We start from the raw sequence: 20,694 nt of genomic DNA on the forward strand, positions 1-20,694 counted from the left end.
CCAAAAGTTATCTGCCTCCATTTTAATTATCAGCTAAAATCTTATTGTCTACACTCACCCATCTGTCACCTACTGGGATCCTCATAAGGCACTAGACAAGCTTTCTTTTCTTGTGTGTTAATCTGTTTTCATGCTGCTGATAAAGACATACCTGAGACTGGGCAATTTAAAAAAAGAGGTTTAATGGACTTACAGGTCCACATGGCTGGGGAAGCCTCACAATCATGGCAGAAGGCAAGGAGAAGCAAGTCACATCTTATGTGGACAGCAGCAGGCAAAGAGAGGAGGGCTTGTTCAGGGAAACTCCCTTTTTCATAACCATCAGATCTGTGAGACTCATTCACTATCACTAGACTAGCATGGGAAAGACCTGCCCCCATGATTCAATTACCTCCCACAACACATGGGAATTCAAGTTGAGATTTGGGTGGGGCACAGCCAAACCATATCATCTTGTTTTTCTAATCTTGAAGGACAGTTTGTTGGATGAGATTTTGTAGGACAGAATACCAATGGTTCCACCTGAAATAGTAGCCTCAATTGTCCCTGTCCCTGCTTCTTAGTGCCATGGCTTATGGGATGAAGATGACATGACTGCAAGTGGCATGGACAAGGAGGAATCAGATGATGAGCTTTCCCTCAGTCATGGCAGGAGGGACTCCTCTGATTCTCTCAACTCCATTAACCTGGCGGCATCCGTGGAGTCAGTGCATGTGACCTTCCCAGAGCAGCAGACAGCTGTCCAGAGGAAGCACTCCAGCACCGGCTCTGAGCCATCCCAGAGAGCCAGCTTTTCTTCAAACAGATCCCAAAGAGGTATCTGTCAACACAATATATCTAGGCTGTAGTTAGCCCCAGGTGGCCTTTTTTTTCCGGTGCCTGTGGGTCTGGGGCAAGATGGTGTATTGGGTGCTATCAAGAGACAGACATTGTTATGTGAAAAGAAAGGGCTTTGAAATCAGAGAGACCCGAGTTCAAATCCTGCCTCAGCTGTGTAACCCCTCTACTCAAAATCTTATTATCTCAGGACAAGGGTTTCAGACAATTGTGAAAAGTGGCTGGCACACTGCCTTGTCCCTAATAAATGCCAGGCTCATGATAATTTTTAATTTACATGCAAAAAATCTGCAGGGCTTGTCCAGAGTGCTATCAATCACAATGTATTTTTTGAAGATATTTAGATGTAATTGAGGAGAACTTCTAGCCACACTATGCAGTTATCTCCTAGTCTAGTAATTAATTTCTTCCTAAACAAGGAGTATGATCAGGAAGTAGATAGGCCTCACAGCTGTCCCTGTTGAAATCACTGGACTTTTGTATCTATGGGGCTCCTGTCTGAAGCTTTGTGTTTATGGGGCTCCTGTCTGAAGCTTTCCATGCAGTGGTGTGTAGTCATTTTCTGAACCTGCTTTTGAGGCAGATGCTGTCAGATTATGTCATATTCATTTTACAATTAGAGAAATAAGGATATGAAAACAGACATGGGGCATCCTGTCTGGAACATCTGCATCCTGGATAGCACAATAAAAACCATCCTTCCAGTTTGTTTACTTCTGGAACAAAGATTGCATAACAATCCAGGAAAGAGTCACCATACTGGGAGCAGAGTTGAGAAGGACATCTCAAAGGGCTCAGTAGTCTTTCATAAATGTATCCTTGCGTACTCATCCTCTCAAGCAGTCGTGAGCTATCCCTCCACCATGTGGGCTCTGGGGGCTGCTTCTGGGATATTTAGGTGAACAAATGCCAGGATATTTAGGTGAACAAATGCCAGATGTATCTCTTCAAAAGAGATACATCTTGTGATCTCTTTTTATTTCTAGGCAGCACAAGCACCTGAAACAGCAGTTAAAAAGGAAGCAGTGTTTTGAGTATTAAGCAAAAAAGCAAAAGGGAACTTTATATGGAAAAGTTTCGAGAACATTTGATCAAAGCAAAAGCCTTTACCATAAAGAAGTGAGTCCATGAGAACATTTGGCTTGTGTGCTTTATTTTAGGGTTTTGGGCTTTATTATTTCCTGTGAACCAGGGGCAAAGAGCAGAGGAGTAAATTCTCATGTCACAAATGCTATGTGTATAAGGCAGAATGAAATTACCCTTTCTGTCTTGTTTTTAAAAATCATTTTTCCGTAAGTGTGATTCATTTTATATCCACTGCATTTATGCACATGCTTTTTCTATTTGAACAGAGCAAATGGGTCACTTCAATGGTTCATGGATGGTATTCTTAGGCATTATGGGGAAGTCCAGCCAGACTGAGAGGAATACAGTGTCAAAACTGGAAGGGCCTTAGAGCTGCACTCTTATCCTGAGAAGGGGATGGAAGTGCATGGTGGAGAAATGCTTTGTCCAGGGTCATATGCCTGTTCCAGGCAAACTGCACAGGTCCCTCCACCTGCTGGGGACGGAAGTGGTGCATGGGACTGGGACTGCAGTGGGAGTGGAGCCCTGAACAGAAGCTCTGACAGCAGGAGAGCCAGCCACACCTGAACATGGCATTGAACCGAAGGCAGGTCTCAGAGCAAAGATGGGGCAAAGGCTAGACAGACGAGCAAGAGCCAGCAGGACACAGCACTTAGGCACAGATAAAAGGCCAGGGCAGTATGTGGGAGCCAGGATGGACACAAGCCCTAAAACAGGAGGAGCAGGGGTGTTGCACATTCAAACACACACGGACCAAGCACTCCAAGTCTGAGCACCCTCCCTCTTACATTCCCTCCTTTAGTTCCCACCTTGGTCCTAGGCATCAGGTCTTGTTATCACTCCAGTTTTACAGATGACAAAACTAAACACAGAGAGTTACATAGCATGCTCATGGGTCTTGCAGGTGGAGAGCAATTGAATCAGGCTACAAACCCAGCACCTTGTTCCCAGGGCATCATACCATTCTATTATGCTTCAAGCAAGAGGAGAGGCTTGTGGTGCCATCAGCAGAGAGGGCTTCAGTACCTATCTTGGCAGTAAATGTGTGTACACCCTTCATTAGAGCAGGAGCCACCCCCAGCAGCTTATCCTGAGGCTAAGAGAGGATGGTGGGACCTGGCTGGAAAGGGGAATGCAGAGGAATGGCATGATGGCAGTGTCTGGTCATTTCTGCCATCCTGCCCCTCCTGAAACAAGCGGGTTGGTGGGGGGCTTCCATTTTGCAGGACGCTGCAGATCTATGTGCCCATCAAACAGTTCTTTTACAACCTCATCCACCCGGACTATAGCGCCGTGACTGACGTGTATGTGCTCATGTTCCTGGCTGACACGGTGGACTTCATCATCATTGTCTTCGGCTTTTGGGCCTTTGGGATGGGTTAGGGCAAAGGCCACAGCACCCACTCTCCCCCATGGTGATGGTGCTCCCTCCCGTGAACTGCCTCTTGGGCATGAATTTGTTGTCTCTTCCCCAGAAACACTCAGCAGCCGCAGACATCACCTCTTCGCTGTCGGAGGACCAGGTCCCGGGGCCGTTTTTGGTGATGGTCCTCATTCAGTTTGGAACCATGGTGGTGGACCGAGCCCTCTACCTCAGGAAGACTGTACTGGGAAAGGTCATCTTCCAGGTCATTCTTGTGTTCGGAATTCACTTCTGGATGTTCTTCATCTTACCCGGCGTGACTGAGAGGTAAGTTCTTCAGAAGCTGGAGGCACCAGCCCACCTTTACGCAAATGCATTTCCTGTGGTGACACTCACATGTATTGCACAGCAGAACTGCTGGCTGCAGGCAGAGCCTTGGCGCAGCAGCACCACGAGGCTAGGAAAAGCTAAAGTGTTGGGTCCATAGTTAATGCAAATCCAAAGTGTGAACTGATTACTCAAAAATATTTTAATTAGATTTTATTCATATTTGTAGAAATAAGGTTTCTATAAATAAGAAAGGGGACAGCCTTAATGACCAGAGCAAACCTAGGATCTTTATGCTGTGTTTCTCTCTACACCTCAGCAGAGGTGGAGGTAAAGTGGAATATGGTCTCTGGGGCATTTTTGAGAAGGAGAGAGGGCATAAGACGAAGTCATTCGAGAAATAGATGAATAATTGGAGGCTGCTTCCTGGACAGAAGAAAAGATAAAGGAAGAGCAATGAGGAGCAGATGATAGAGTCTCCATATAGGAGACTGGTGGGGGTCAATTGCAGCAGGGTTTGAAAGCACCTAGCAATGTTTCAGCTCACGGTGAGAGAAGCAGGTGGACCCATCCTGCCGATGCTGCTGCTGTTAGTACAACTAGTGCCACTGACCAGGGCAGCCTGAAGCTGTCAAGAAAGGGCTGGTGAGATCCTTCAAAGTAGCTGCTGTGATCCCCTCTATCACCTAGAGCCCTAAGGAAAGGTGTTGGCCTTCAGTTCCGCAGTGTACCTGGCGTCTCCAAGCTCTGCTCCCTCCCCTTCTTCTCCCCAGCCTCCAACCCAAAGTCTACTTCCTCCTTACTCTCTACAGAGTGTCTCCCGCCCCATGCCTCCAGGCAAAACAGTGCTTGAGACTGTTGGTGCTAATTACATGAACAAGTGATCCAGTCAGTTTGGCAAAGAAAAATAAAGTGGAGTTTTAGAAATGGGGAATATCAGCTCTGTTAGGTTATGAAAGAAAAGGCTCTGCAGAAGGTGAATGTGGCCTTGTCCGTATGATGTAGTAGGAGCAGAAATTTTTAGTAAGTAGATCTGATTTTATGTATGCAAGCAAACGGTAACTCTTCATCACTGGCCTGGGGAGCCACGTACCTAATCCAGTGAAGCTGCCATCATCTGCTGTGACTCTGAAAACCTCTGGAACTGCACTCCCAGACTGTGACGTGCTAGTTTTCTTTTTAATTACTTATTTCTTGCTTTTAGGGACAAAATCTCACTCTGTCACCCAGGCTAGAGTGCAGTGGTATGATCATAGCTCACTGCAACCTCAAACTCCTGGGCTCAGAAAATCCTCCTGCCTCAGCCTCCAGAGCAGCTGGGGATACAGGTGCACACTACCACGCTTGACTATTTTTCATTTTTATTTTTTTTACTTTTGGTAGAGATGAGGTCTTACTATGTTACCCAGACTGGTCTCAAACGCCTGGCCTCAAACAATCCTCCTGCCTGGGCCTCCCAAACAGGGAGGGGAGGGGAAGGGAGGGAAAAAGGGAGGAGAGGGGAAGGGAGGGAGAAAGTGACAGGAGGAAGAAAGGGAAGAGACAAATCCAAAATATGGCATCAAAAGAAATATGCTGCTTGTATCAAAACCTTCAAGTGTGGCTCTTAAGTTTGAGGACAGAGAAGATTATAACAAACTCTCACCAAGGCAAAAGTTTTCCTTTTATTTCCTTTTTAAATTTTTCACTGACCATATTTAAGACATTTCCATAATGTTGCATTTATCTAAAGTTTAAAGTGGTCCTACAGCTCGTCATTCTTTAAAACTATATTCTAATTTTTTTTCTAGTGTGAAATTTAATTCTACTAAACTTTTTTCAAACTTGTGCTAGCAGTCATGAGCTGTACACCACTATATGTCTCTTCACTCTCTATTCACCTGGAGAAGAGACTACCATCTGTATTGTTGAGGAGATCACTAAAAATCAATAAAAATTCAGTCACAGAGTTCTAGATTTGCAGAACTAGGAAGAATTGTCAAAGACACTGATGTCTTCAGCAATGATGGCTTGGGAAACAAACCCCATAACATATAGACAGAACTGGAACCAAATCCAGGTGTTTGCAGTTTGTTAATCCATTATCTATGTTTATAATGTATAGTAAAAAGAGATTGAGAGTCCACCTGTCAGAATTCTTTCTCCTGCATATTCCAAATTATGAATCCTCTTAAGTAAATATACATATGTGTTTATATATATGTTTATATAAAACATATATATCGTGTATATAGTTTTTTTTCTTTCAGGAGTGTAATTTGGACTATGGTAGCTGCATCATCTACATAGTGCGAAAATATTTATCAGTAAATTCACTTAATAATTTATTTTAATTATGGCTGAGACAATGGAATAAGATATCTTGGAGGAACCATTCAAAGGAAATTGTTTTTATTATTTAATTTTATATCTCACTTTTTGCCTTTGAAGTGATCCATGATGTATGGACAATTCATTAGAATTGGATTTGAGTGACGAAGCAGAAATTCTGTTGGCTTGTTGTTTTAATTCGATACTGCCGTCCTTTTGTTTCAGAAGGGTATTTCATTTCTTCACTTTCTGCATGTTTACATTTTAGGAAATTCAGCCAGAACCTGGTTGCCCAGCTTTGGTACTTTGTGAAGTGCATTTACGTTGGGTTGTCTGCTTACCAGATCCGCTGTGGCTACCCAACGCGAGTCCTGGGGAACTTCCTCACCAAGAGCTACAATTATGTCAACCTCTTCTTATTCCAAGGGTAGGGACACTGCATTGTCACAGTCACTTGTAGGGGGAAGTACAGCCATGGAAAGGCATTTTATTTCCCATCTGGGAAGGACGGGGGAAAGGACAAATCCAGCAGTGTGAATCATTGCAGAACTCTTAAAATGTTGGCAAAACTCTTTCTGTGTTTAATTGCCACACGCCTCCTCAGCACCAGACAGAAGAGGTGTTGAGTGTTTTCAGATGCTGTGAAGCGCTGTGTGTGGAATAGTGTTTTATGCAGTGCCAGCCTGGGACTGGGCCTGATGTTTCTTCTGAGGATTGGATTTATATTCACTTGACAGTGCTGAGGCAGCCTAGGGGAGAGTTTCTGAGTGGCAATCCACACTGCTGTGAGGGCTCTGGGAGAAGCTCTGTGTCAGTCAAGAGACAAGGAACATTCTTCAGAGCCTGGAGAAGCCCAGCTCAACCCCTTCTGAAACAAAACTGAACCACAGAGGCTGAGCCAAGACCATCACCCTGGTACTCCAGCAAGTCCTACGGCTGAGGAACCTCACACCCTGGCTCCCCACAACTCCTCCTCCCTCTGCCTCTATCCATTTGCCCTCATCTTTAACCTACCAGATGCACCGCCCCTGCTAATTCATCCAACAGCAGAGGCACAGACATTCAGTACCCATGGCCAACAGAGTCTTGTAATATGAACAAATAAATGTGAAAGAAGCTGAGTCACCTTCACACTTACCTAAAAGGGAGATCCCGGTTGGTTATGATCATCAGGACAAAGGAAAACAATGAAAAAGATACAAATCCATAGATTAGACTTATAATGAAAAGCAGTTGTGTTCCAAGTTGGGTTTTACTGAAGGGTCACCTGGAGAATTTCTCCTGAGACATGGGCTTAAAGCCGTAAGGAACTGCTTGAGTTCCCGGGTGAGCAGGGTGGTGGGGGCCACCCACGAATGTCTTTCTGACAAGATGTGTTTCCTGCCAGGTTTCGCCTCGTGCCCTTTTTGACTGAGCTGAGGGCAGTGATGGACTAGGTGTGGACAGACATGACCTTGAGCCTGTCCAGCTGGATCTGTGTGGAGGATATCTATGCCCACATATTCATCCTGAAGTGTTGGCGTGAGTCAGAGAAGGTAAGAAGCCAGGAGGAGTGCCTTATTCCTGTTTGCTTCTCTTAGATACAGGCTGGTTATGAATGCCAAATGAATGAAGGCATGATGCAAAACTACCACAACCTATAAATGTCCCAGTGATTTCTACCCATTAGATTTGGGAATTTTAGACTTACTGCTGGCATAGTCATCAATAGCATCCAGATGTTTTCTTTTAGCAACTTCATATTGTAGTGATTTTTTAGTATTAATGGTATATTGCTTGATATATTCCAACAACTCTTAAATGACTCATTTGGGAGCAGAACGGAATGTGATGTTGCAGAGAAAAATGGGGTTGGTGGTGGCTTGGATTTATGCTTACTTCTGACTCACTCTTTGATGAGGGATGGACAGTTTAACCTCTTCGTGCAAAGAAAATTGAAGTGCAAATATCTGCTTATTCTGCTAGGCTGAATATTAAGGTTTAAATATGTCTAGATTACTATTATTTATTAGACTTTCAAAAGTTTAATATATGAAAGAAGAGTCTGTTGCATAAAAGCAATGGAAATACCCAACAAACATTAGCTGGGGTCGTATGAAATATCTTTCTTTCTCATCTCAAAATACCCTCCTTGAAAAAGGCCGCTCTGTATGATTCCTGGTATGTTCTGCAGCTTTCCTGGGAATTTCAGCGTTACAGTCATGGAGCCTGTTGTACTATGGTCTCCGTGTTTATGGGTTTGTGGAGTGAGGGAGATGGGCCTGGCAGTATACTTAAAATCATATTTGCTTGTCCTGATTTCTAAGGAGCAGAGGAGTTGACAGGACACCAGAATATGAGAGTCTCTCTACCAAAGGGAAACTGAGGGTAGCAACTAGGGTGACAAAGGGTCTGGAAATCCTGACACATGAGAAAAAGTAGGAAGAACTAAGGATTGTTTAGTCTAAAGTAGAAAAAATATAGGGGTACATGTGCAGAAAAAGTAGATATTTTTAACAATTAGAAATGTTGAAAAGAGTTGAGAAATTGAAATTAGTCTGTGAGACTTAAGAAAAACAGAATTAAGACAAGTAGGCAAAAGCTTCAGTATGTTTCAATGGAATGTGAAGAATTTCTAACAATCAAAGCTACCCCAAAGTACATGCAAAGGATCACACAGAGGAGACTTATCATGAAACCTCTGCCCCAGGTCTACTTCAGACCCGGGCATCACTCATTCAGCAGATATATCCATTGTCTGTTGTTGCTAACAAACTACCTCCAAATACAGTGGTTTAAAAAAACAGACCTTTTATTGTGGCACATGTACACCATGGAATACTATGCAGCCATAAAAAAGAATGAGATCATGTCTTTTGCAGGGACATGGATGAAGCTAGAAGCCATCATTCTCAGCAAACTAAAACAGGAACAGAAAACCAAACACCGCATGTATTCACTCATAAGTGGGAGTTGAACAACAAGAACACATGGACACAGGGAGGGGAACATCACACACTGGGCCCTGTCAGGGGGTGGGGCACAAGGGGAGGGAGAACATCAGGACAAATACCTAATGCATGTGGGGCTTAAAACCTAGATGACAGGTTGATAGGTGCAGCAAACCACCATGACACATGGATACCTATGTAACAAACCTGCACATTCTGCACATGTATCCTGGAACTTAAAGTAAAATGAACAAAACAAAAAACCAACCATTTTATTTCCTTACAATTATGTGGGTCAGCAGTTTGGGCTGGGCTCCACTGGACAGTCTTGCCTGGAGTCAGTCCTGTGGCTGCCATCATCTGGTGGCCCAATTGGATGTTATTCGATGGTGTCACTCAGATGCCTGAAGGTTGCATCTGGCTAGGTCTCTTTCTCCATGTATTCGGAGGCAAGTCCAGGCTTCTTCCCCTGGTGGCAGCACATTCCCAGAGAATGAGAGGGAAACCTGCAAAGTCCAGTGAGGACTAAGCTCAGAGTTCTACCACCAGTACTTCCACCACATTCTACTACTTCGAGCATGTTTAAGGGCCAGCCTAGATCCAAAGGAACGGAGAAACTGATTGCAAAGGGTCATGCATACAGGAATGAAGTGAATTTGAGGCCTTCATTTGTGCAGCCTACTATAAACATTGACTAAGCACATTCTTATGTGCCCAGAACTCTGCTAAGCATAAGAGTAGAGTGGTGACCCAAACACACAATGCCCCACCATCATGGAACTGATGGCTTAGTGGATGGAAACAGGTGCTAATAAAATGGTGACACAAGCTGAATGATGAACACACATGGACATATGGAATGGAACAACACACACTGGGGCCTGACACGGGTTGTGGGGTGGGAGGAGGGAGAGCATCTGGAAGAATAGTTAATGGACACTGGGCTTAATACCTAGGTGATGGAATGATCTGTGCAGCAAACCACCATGGCACATGTTTACCTATGTAACAAACCTGCGCATTCTGCGTATGTATCCCTGAACTTAAAATAAAAGGTAGAGAAATCTAAAATGATGATGCAAATAAATGCATTATTTATGACAATGCTTTCATAGAGGGGCACATGATACTTTGAGAGCATCAGGAAGGTAGGGTGTGGGTCTCAAACAGAGAGCTAATGAAGAGTGTAAGTTGATGGGGTACAGGGCAAGAATCTACATTTTTATTTTGGTTCCTGGGTCCTTTGTCTCCATTTAATAAAGACCATATCTTTATTTGCAAGGCCTTGACACATCTTTGCACTGTCTGAAACATCCTGCTCACCTCCTCATTGCCTAAGTCCTTCCCAGCCTCCAGATGCCAAGGTAGACACCTCTGTTTCCATGGACCTGCCCTAACCCCTCAAGTCTAGACCCCATCTTTCACTATGGGCCCCAACAACCCTCTAAATTCAATCCATCTAGTACTTAACACATTGGGGCTTGTCTCTTTATTTTTCTCTATATTATGAGCTCTATGATGATAAGCTCAGTGTCTGTTCATCCATATATGGCCTAGAAATCACTTAATACTTTGAGCCTAGACATGCAATAAATGTTTGTTGCACCACAATAAAAAACAGTTAGTTATTTACAAATGCACATATCTCTCAGTTCCTCCTTGTGCTGTCCTGGCTACCTGAAATAGATCCACCCATCTTCTCCTGTCTCTGGCTCTCTGGAGTTAAAGCTACTGGCTCTTTCCTGGTTTACCTCCTACCCTACTCCTCTATCCTCATCTATTCATTCTTTCCATATTTTAAGACCCAGAGACAGAACAGAAATTCAAGAAGCCAAATATGCAGAGTTTGAGATACGTGAATACTGAGAATAGATGTTGAATCTTATATTCACTGGATAGCTGGTGATCTTTGCACAGTCAGTTTCAAAGGTAGGATGGGTGCTGACACCGACACCCAGCTGCAGGGACTTAGGAGCTCACAAGAGGCAGCGTCTTGGAGGAACCAAGCCCAAGCAAGGGCATGGACAGAGAGAGAGAATTCAAAAGAGAAGCAAGCCCAGAGGATAATTTCAAAATGGAGAGTGTTTGGACCTCTGTAGATGGTAAGGAAAGGCCCAGATGAAAAAAGTAAAAATTCTAGTATCAGAGGAAGTTCCAATGGGGGTGTGGAGATGGTAGAGTCAGAGGTATGAGTGAGCGAGTCAGTTGTGGCAAAGAGCCATCACCATCCTGCAGAAAGTAGGAGGAGGAGAGGCCAGCAAGGAGCAATCCTGTGCCTGCAGCCTGCGTTCTCCATAAGATGGGTGAGTTCCTCTACCAAGAGGACAAGAAGATGAGGCCCTTTGAGTACAAGAGCTTCCAGAAGGCTGGGAAAACTGATAGTGAGACACTGTTTCACCTGAGTGAACAGGCAGTGCTTAGGAAGGGGGCTTCTGAATCACAAAAGCCCCTGAATGATCCCACCCAGTGTGATCATCTGCATGGATGCAAGGTCTTGTTTCTTGGAAGAAGGGGCAGCTCCCCTGCTCTTCAGCTCATGTGTGCCATTCCCCGCCTTGGAGCCACCAGGCGACATTTTTCACACTGTTATGACGTGGTTGCAGCCACCACCTTGCCTCCCACTGAAGGAAAGCTCATTCTGGCCTGTAACTTGAGGCATTTCTGCCAAGAAAGACTTAAATTAACTTTTTATTTTATTTTTAAGAAATAAAAAGCCTCATTTTAATGTATCACAACGACTTAAGTACATACTTCCATTCTATGCAAAACCAATATCTACTTCAGGATATTAGCCTTTGAAATCATCCATGGCAAAACTTCCTGAGACATTTAGGTAAGTGAGAGGTGATACTGGGGAGTCCGAATGAATCTGGCACTGGTTAGTACTAGTCTGAAACATTACTAGTATCATCTGGATTGAAGTGGAATAATAAACTGCTCTTAATAGTAACTCTTCTTGGGTATGATTCTACATTGAATGTCACACACTGCAAGGGCTTTACAAACACACTTTATGAAGCAAGAGCAATAACCTGAAAGGCGAAATGCTGGTGTGAGCACACACAGTGCAGGCCACTCACTCTTACTCTGCTTATACCAGAAATTCCATGCACCGCTTTCCAGAACATTTCAGGAAGCTGATTGGAAGTGCAGTGCAACAGGAGCCCCAAGCAGAAGCATAGTGAGGAGTTGAGTTCCCCGCGGCTACAGCGATCCATGATCATGACACTGCACTGTGGTCTGGGGTGTAGAGCAAGACACTATCTCAAAAATAAAGAGTTGAATGGCCTAGGAAAGGGGTGATGGAGCAGCGCAGGATGGAAAGGGGACAATGCCTTTGAAAAGGAGAGGAGGGCCGGACACTGTGGCTCATGCCTATAATCCCAGCACTTTGGGAGTCTGAGGCAGGCAGATCACTTGAGGTCAGGAGTTTGAGACCAGCCTGGCCAACATGGTGAAACCCCGTCTCTACTAAAAATGCAAAAAATTAGCTGGGCATCGTGGCACGTGCCTGTAATCCCAGCTACTCAGGAGGCTGAGGCAGGAGAATTGCCTGAACCCAGGAGGCGGAGGTTGCAGTGAGCCGAGATCAGGCCATTGCACTCCAGCCTGGGTAACAAGAGCGAAACTCCGTCTCAAAAAAAAAAAAAAACTATTAAACTATTAGCTGGGCGTGGTGGTGCGCGCCTATAGTCCCAGCTACTTGGGAGGCTGAGGCATGAGAATCACTTAAATCTGGGTTGCAGAGGTTGCGTTGAGCTAAGATCTCACTACTGCACTCCAGCCTGAGCAACAGAGTGAGACTCCATCTCAATTAAAAAAAAAAAAAGAACGAAAGGGAGGGGAAATTTGGCTTTATAATTTGAGATGGGTCAAGAGGGCTTTGCCCTGTTCTGCCTGGGAAAAGCAGCGAGAGGGCTGAGCAGAAGGAGAGAGGAGCCTCTGGGAATTTTTTAGATAAGCCTCGAAGAGACTGACCCAGGAGAGAAACTGATATGGTCCCACTTCAGGTGGAACAGAATAAAACTGTCCTTGGCAGAGATACATTGATCTTCTTTAACTTGCAATACTCTCATGATGTAATGTGGGTGCTGCTGGAAAGGAGTGGCCTGTGATCTAAATTTGCCTCACTGAGAAAATAATGAAAGAGCAAATCTATACACATCTGTTTGCATGTGTGTGTGTGTGTGTGTGTGTTTGAGTATATATATTTGTGAATATGTATTTCATATTTTTAAATATGAGACCCTAGTCTTCTTTCAATATAGAAAATTGGGAAAAAATCAAAATACACTGCTACTTCTCTCTGTATTTGATGCTGTAGGAAATAGTTAACTATCAAATTCCAGTGCAAAAATATCAAAATGCTCTGCTACCATCTGAACTTCATGCAATTTCCATAGTGCAAAACCACAGGGAGTATTACCTTATGCACACTGAGTGCGGAGTACACTGGCCCTGGCTCAGCACCCGGTCAAGCCTCCATTCTCCTGTTTCCAGCACCATCTTTGGCACTCAGTGTCCAGGCTTGAAAGCTACTGCATTCATGTCCTGTATTGATTCGCAGGCCTCTCTCTTGGTTTGTAACCTACAGCTGGTGCCTATGCGTAAATGGTAGACTATTTTCCCTTACCTTAATCTGCTGAAATGAATGGATCCCTCCTGAAGATAAATCACAATGCAAAGTTGGGGAGTGGGGTTGACCCTGTGTTCTGCATGTAGCTTGACCTGAGGGGTAACCCTGAAAGGACAGAAGGTCATGGAGCAGCAACACTGAAGTAAGGAACACACATGTAGACCAGAAGCAGGCTCAATGTCAGGCAGCACAGCTCCAACTTCCACTTGTCCATAGCCTCTAGGCAGGGGGCATAGTGGGTCCTTCATGAATATGTATTAAAGCAAACAGAAGCACAGCCAGCCTTACCGGTGCACGGGCTCCTGTAGGAAAGCAAGTGCCTGCAACACGCACCTGCCCCTCACACCCACTCCCTGCAGCCAGCATCCAGAGGGGACACTTCTAATCATACAAATCTTACTTTAGGACTAGAACAACATTGTCTTTAACAACACGTATCATGGATTAAATTAAAAATCATGTTTTTCTACCCTCCAAGGGCAAGGAGGGATCAACTGAAAGGCACAGATTTTAAATATTCAGGAATTGAAAGTAAAATATCTTTCTTTCACATAATCTCTTAAAACCAGAAGGTTCATTCACTCGGATATTTGATCCCTTGGTCCATGAGTTCATCACCAGCAAAACCCACCCACAGTCTTGAAGGGAGAAGGCCCTTCCAGTTCTGCTGGCCCCTGTGGAACCACCAGGGGTACATGGAGCAAGCTCAGGAGAGCATCACATCACTACCTAACTTCATTTTGAGGTTGGGACAAGGTTGCTATCCCCATTTCAGAGCAAACAGAAAAAATTTAGGGGCCAAATCCATGTTCCCAGCACCTCAGGAAGAGCACTCACCCTCCACCAATCCCACTGCCTTCAGGGACAGTGCCTGAGCCTGAGCCTGAGCCTTGTCTGAACTCTCTGTTGCAGAGATACCCTCAGCCACGGGGCCAGAAGAAGAAGAAAGTGGTGAAGTATGGCATGGGAGGAATGATCATCGTCCTGCTCATCTGCATCGTCTGGTTTCCTCTTCTCTTCATGTGGTTGATCAAATCCCCACTGGGGTCATCAACCAGCCCCTGGACGTCTCTGTCACAATTACGCTGGGAGGGTATCAGGTGATCTCTGTGCACACCCACCTACCAGAGCCTTGCCCGCGCCACCCTCCTTTATGATAGCTGCCTGTAGGGTATTTAGTTATGGGCTGCTGACCTCGCTATCCTATCTACATCTTGACTGCTCAGCAAATATGCAGTGTATGAAATGAGGTGCCGAAGATGTTGAGAGAATAGTTCACCTCTGGTCTTGAGCACCAGAATAATCACTCCAAAAAGAGATCTCAGATGCCATTTGTCATGGGATAAACATATTCTACAAAAATGGGCAATATCCTACCTAAATGTTTTTCTTTTGACTCAGGATGCAGAGAAGAGCCGGGGAATATTGACAACGCTGTTCTCTTTGTTTTCCAGTCTATTTTCACAATGAGTGCCCAACAAAGCCAGTTGAAAGTTATGGACCAGCAGAACTTCAATAAATTTATACGAGCTTTTTCTAGGGACACTGTAAGTAAATCCCTGTAGTAGATCTCCATGAAGACCTGTCATCTAGATGAGCTCACTGGTTGTCATCTCATTTGATACTTTCCCATGGCCTGAAGTGGCGGGAAGGAGGACATTTCAGGGTTTATCAGTTACATACAGCAGATTCCTGGCCACTGGCCACTTTGATAATCTAAGAAGTTATGTCTCTGTTATTGGACATTAGTGGCAGTAAACATTTACATATTGATCCATTTTTGAAATTGTTCAACTTTTTAAATTGTGGTATATATTGATATCTTGACTAGTAGGACTACTCTGGGAATCTATCCAAAGAAGTACTTCAAAATATGAGAAAGATCTATCTAGGCACAGACTTATGAGTGCATTCTCTGTATTAGCAGAACTGGAAGCAATTTGAGGCTCACCAAACAGGAGCTGGTTGAGGAAATTAAGACAGATGAATTAAATGAATTTGATTAGCACTGGATACCCTTGAGTGGTCATAATGTGAGAAGGGGCTTCCATTTTCCATTTTATTTATTTATTTATTTATTTTACCTTAGATTATAGTTTTAATTTTAAATAAGAATGGCCACAATTCAACATGCAAAAGTTCTCAGACTATACACTGAGAAATTCTTCATACAATGCATTTACCATCTTACTGCATTTTAAAAATCTTTATTCTGTAGTGAATTGGTATTCCCAATCTGCCTAAGCAAAGGCATGCCCTTCTAACAAAATTTGCTTCGAGCAGAGGTGATAAAAGGAAGAATCCGAAGACCCTTTGGCCTGGCAATTTGAGAGCAGCACACAATTCCTTTAGGGACAAGTGGGCTTGCTCCCTTTTCATCCAGGAAAATGCTACTCACAGACCCAGAATCTGGAATTAGAACCCTCATTTTAAGGTATTCTTTCAAACGAATAAATATCTACATATTGAAAGGGGGGCATATCAGAAAACTTAAAGACATAATAACCAAAACCAAAACCCTCTTCAAAACAAATAAACAATGTCTATATTTAGTTCACTCTAAAACATTCTTATCTTTTCTTGTGGTTTGTTCCTAAAAGATTTGATTTTATTGGGCACAATAGGAACTAAATTATTAAAAGCTTATTTTTATGTTTTGTTTGGATAATTTGTACAAAACATTTCCAGATCTCTGAGACTTAACATTAGATGGATCTTTTAAGGTGAAAGTAGAATGCCAGGTTCTATTCAAATATTATCTCAAAGGAACAAAGAGTCATCTGCCATGTCCTTTTTCTAAGTGCCCATGCTGGAAAAAAATTTCTCAATAATATGAAGATGCTGGTACAACTTTTCCTATTACACAGTTTCTTTCACAACCACATGCGTCACATTTATAGACAGATTTACAATTTGAAAGGACAAAAAGTTCGGTCTTAATAATAAAGTTAGTGGTTTTTTTTTTTACAAACTGTAGTCCAACCAAAGTTCTCTGTCCCCTCACGCAGCAGAGGGAATATATTTTTTATAAAAGAGTAGTTTGAGTGAGATTATAGTCAAAATACTAGAGTATTTTGAGAGAGGCTATATTTTTTATAAATGAGTACTTTGAGTGTGATTATATTCAAAATAAAAGAGTACTTTGAGAGAGCGAATATTTTTTATAAAAGAGTAATTTTACTTTGATCATATTCAAAATAAAAGAGTACATTGAGTGGGAGTATATTTTTCATAAAAGAGGACGTTGAAAGGGATTATATTTTTTATAAAGAGTATTTTGAGTTTGATTATATTCAAAAGAAAAGAGTACATTGAGATGGACTATATTTTTTATAAAAGAGTATTTTTAGTGTGATTATAATCAAAACAAAAGAGTACTTTGAGATGGAGTATATTTTTTATAAAAGAGTACATTGAGTGTGATTATATTCTGAATAAAAGAGTACTTTGATAGGGAGTATATTTCTTTCAATACAGGACGTTGAAAGGGAGTATATTTTCTATAAAAGAGTATTTTGAGTGTGATTATATTCCAAATAAAAGAATACATTGAGAGGGAGTATATTTTTGATAGAACAACACTTTGAGTGTGATTATATTCAAAACAAAAGAGTATTTTGAGAGGGAATATATTATTTATAAATGAGTACTTTGAGTGTGATCACATTGAAAATAAAAGAGTACGTTGAGAGGGACTATATTTTTTATAATAGAGAACATTGAGTGTGATTATATTCAAAATAAAAGAATACTTTGAGAGGGAGTATATTTTTTGTAAAAGAGTATTTTGAGTGTGATTTTATTCAAAATAAAGAGTACATTGAGAGGGAGTATATTATTTATATAAGAGTATTTTGAGTGTGATTATATTCAAAATAAAAGAGTACATTGAGAAAGAGTATATTTTAGATAAAAGAGTAATTTTAGTGTGATTATATTCAAAATAAAGTGAACTTTGAGAGGGAGTACTTTTTTACAAAAGAGTGACTTGTGTGTGATTATATTAAAAATAAAGGAGTACTTTGAGAGGGAGTATATTTTTTATAAAAGAGTACTTTGAATGTGATTATATTCAAAATAAAAGGTACATTTAGAGGGAATATATTTTTTATAAAAGAGTACTTTGAGTGTGATTATATTCAAAATAAAAGAGTTCTTTTTAGAGGGAGTATATTTTTTATTAAAGAGTCATTTGAGTGTGATTATATTCAAAATAAAGGAGTACTTAGTGAATGAGTGTATTTTTTTTAAACGAAGACGTTGAAACGGAGTATATTATTTATGAAAGCGTACTTTGAGTGTGATTATATTCAAAACAAAAGAGACTTTGAGAAGGAGTATATTTTTTATAAAAGAGTACTTCGAGTGTGATTGTATTCAAAATAAAGAGTACTTTGAAATGGATTATATTTTTGAAAATAGAGGACATTGAAAGGGATTATATACTTCATAAAAAAGTACCTTGAGTGTCATTATATTCAACATAAAAGAGTGTTTTGAGAGGGAGTATGTCTTTTATAAAAGAGTACTTTGCATGTGATTATATTCAAAATAAAAGAGTACTTTGAGAGGGTATATGTTTTTTATAAAAGATTCTTTCAGTGTGATTGTATTCAAAATAAAAGAGTACTTTGAGAGGCAGTATATTTTTTGTAAAAGGGTACTCTGAGTGTGTTGTATTCAAAATAAAAGACTACTTTGAGAGAGAGTATATTTTTTATAAAAGAGTATTTTGAGTGTGATTATATTCAATTAAAAGCATACATTGAGAGGGAGTATATTTTTCTAAAAGAGTACTTTGAGTGCAATTATATTCAAAATAAAAGAGTACATAGAGAGGGCATATATTTTTTATAAAAGAATACATTGAGAGCAAGTATATTTTGATAAAAGAGTAGTTTGAGTGTGATTATATTCAAAATAAATCAGTACTTTGAGAGGTAGTATATTTTTTATGAACGAGTACTTTGAGTGTGATTATATTCAAAATAAAAGAACACTTTGAGAGCAAGTATATATTTTATAAAAGAGGTCATTGAAAGGGAGTATATTTTTTATAAAATATTATTTTGAATGTGATTATATTCAAAAGAAAAAAGTAATTTGAGAGGGGGTATATTATTTATAAAAGAGTACTTTGAGTGTGATTATATTCAAAATGAAAGAGTAGTTTGAGAGGGAGTATATTTTATATAAAAGACTAATTTGAATGTGATTATATTCAAAATAAAAGAGTACTTTGAGAGAGAGTATATTTTTTATAAAAGAGTACATTGAGTGTGATTATATTCAGAATAAAAGAGTACTTTGTGAGGGATTATATTTTTTACCAAAGAGTACTTTGATTGTGATTATATTCAAAATAAAAGAGTACTTTAAGAGGGAGTATATTTTTAATAAACGAGTGCTTTGAGTGTGATTATATTCAGAATAAAAGAGTACATGAGAGGGAGTACATTTTTTATAAAAGAATATTGGTGTGTGATTATATTCAAACTAAAAGAGTATATTCAGAGGGAGTTTTATTTTTAGAAAACAGTACTTTGAGTGTGATTATATTCAAAATAAAAGACTAATTTTCGAGGGAGTATACCTTTTGTAAAATAGTACTTTGAGTGTGATTATACTCAAAACAAAGAGTACTTTGAGAGGGAGTATATTTTTTATAAAAGAGGACGTTGAAAGGGAGTATATTTTTTATAAAAGAGTACTTTGAGTGTGATTATATTCAAAATAGAAGAGAAATTTGAGAGGGAGTATATTTTTAATGAAATAGTAATTTGAGTGTGATTACATTCAAATAAAATAGTCCTTTGAGAGGGAGTATATTTTTTATAAAAGAGGTCGATCAAAGGGAATATATTTTTTGTAAAAGAGTATTTTGAATGTGATTGTATTCAAAATAAAAGAGTACTTTGAGAGAGGATATATTTTTTATAAAAGAGTACTTTAAGTGTGATTCTTTTCAAAATAAAAGAGTCCATTTTAGAAGGAGTATATTTTTTATTAAAGAGTAGTTTGAGTGTGATGATATTCAAAATAAAAGAGTACTTTGTGAGGGAGTATATTTTTTATAAAAGAGTTGTTTGAGTGTGATTACATTCAAAATAAAAGAGTACTTTTAGATAGAGTATAATTTTTATAAAAGAGTATTTGAGTGAGATTATATTCAAAATAAAATAGTACTTTGAGAGGGAGTATATTTTTTATAAAAGTGTACTTTGAGTGTGATTATATTCAAAATAAAGAGTATTTTGAGAGGGAGTATAATTATTATAACAGAGTAATTTGAGTTTGTTTATATTCAAAATAAAGAGTAATATGAGAGGGAGTATATTTTTTATAAAAGAGTAGTTTAATTGTGATTATATTCAAAATAAAAGAGTACTTTAAGAGGGAGTATATTTTTTATAAATGAATGCTTTGAGTGTGATTATATTCAAAATAGAAGAGTATTTTGAGAGGGAGTATATTTTTTATAAAAGAGGACGTTGAAAGGGATTATATTTTTTATAAAAGAGTACTTTGAGTGTGAATTTATTTAAAATAAAAGAGTAATTTGAGAGGGAATATGTTTTTTATAAAAGAGTATTTTGAGTGTGTTTATATTCAAAATAAAGGAGTATTTGAGAGGGAGTATATTTTTTATGAAAGAGAAATTTGAGTGTGATTACATTCAAAATAAAAGAGTACTTTGAGAGGGAGTATATTTTTTATAATAGAGGTCGTTGAAAGGTAGTATATTTTTTATAATATAGTATTTTGAGTGTGATTATATTCAAAATAAAAGAGTACTTTGAGTGGGGGTATATTTTTTATAGAAGAGTACTTTGAGTGAGATTATATTCAAAATGAAAGAGTACTATGAGAGGGAGTATATTTTTTATAAAAGACTAACTTGAATGTGATTATATTCAAAATAAAAGAGTACTTAGAGAGAGAGCATATTTTTTATAATAGAGTACTTTGAGTGTGATTATATTCAAAATAAAACAGTACTTTGAGAGAGAGTATATTTCTTATAAAAGAGTACTTTGAATGTTATTATATTCAAAATAAAAGAGTACTGTGAAAGGGAATATATTTTGTATAAAAGAGTATTTTTAGTGTGATTATATTCAAAATAAAAGAGTACTTTGAGAAGGAGTATATTTTTTATAAAAGAGTACTTTGAGTGAGATTATATTCAAAATAAAAGAGTACTT

The 20,694-nt window shown here is 39.9% G+C and overlaps 1 pseudogene; it reads left to right on the forward strand.

Moving 5' to 3' along the window:
- Positions 1-590: 590 nt before the first annotated feature.
- LOC105726363 (piezo-type mechanosensitive ion channel component 2-like) lies at positions 591-16,131 on the forward strand (annotated as a pseudogene).
- The last annotated feature ends 4,563 nt before the right edge of the window (positions 16,132-20,694 follow it).

This window comes from Aotus nancymaae, unplaced genomic scaffold (assembly GCF_030222135.1).
Source record: "Aotus nancymaae isolate 86718 unplaced genomic scaffold, 86718_ANA_hifiasm-v0.15.2.pri h1tg000009l, whole genome shotgun sequence".
Classification (NCBI taxonomy): Eukaryota; Metazoa; Chordata; class Mammalia; order Primates; family Aotidae; genus Aotus; species Aotus nancymaae.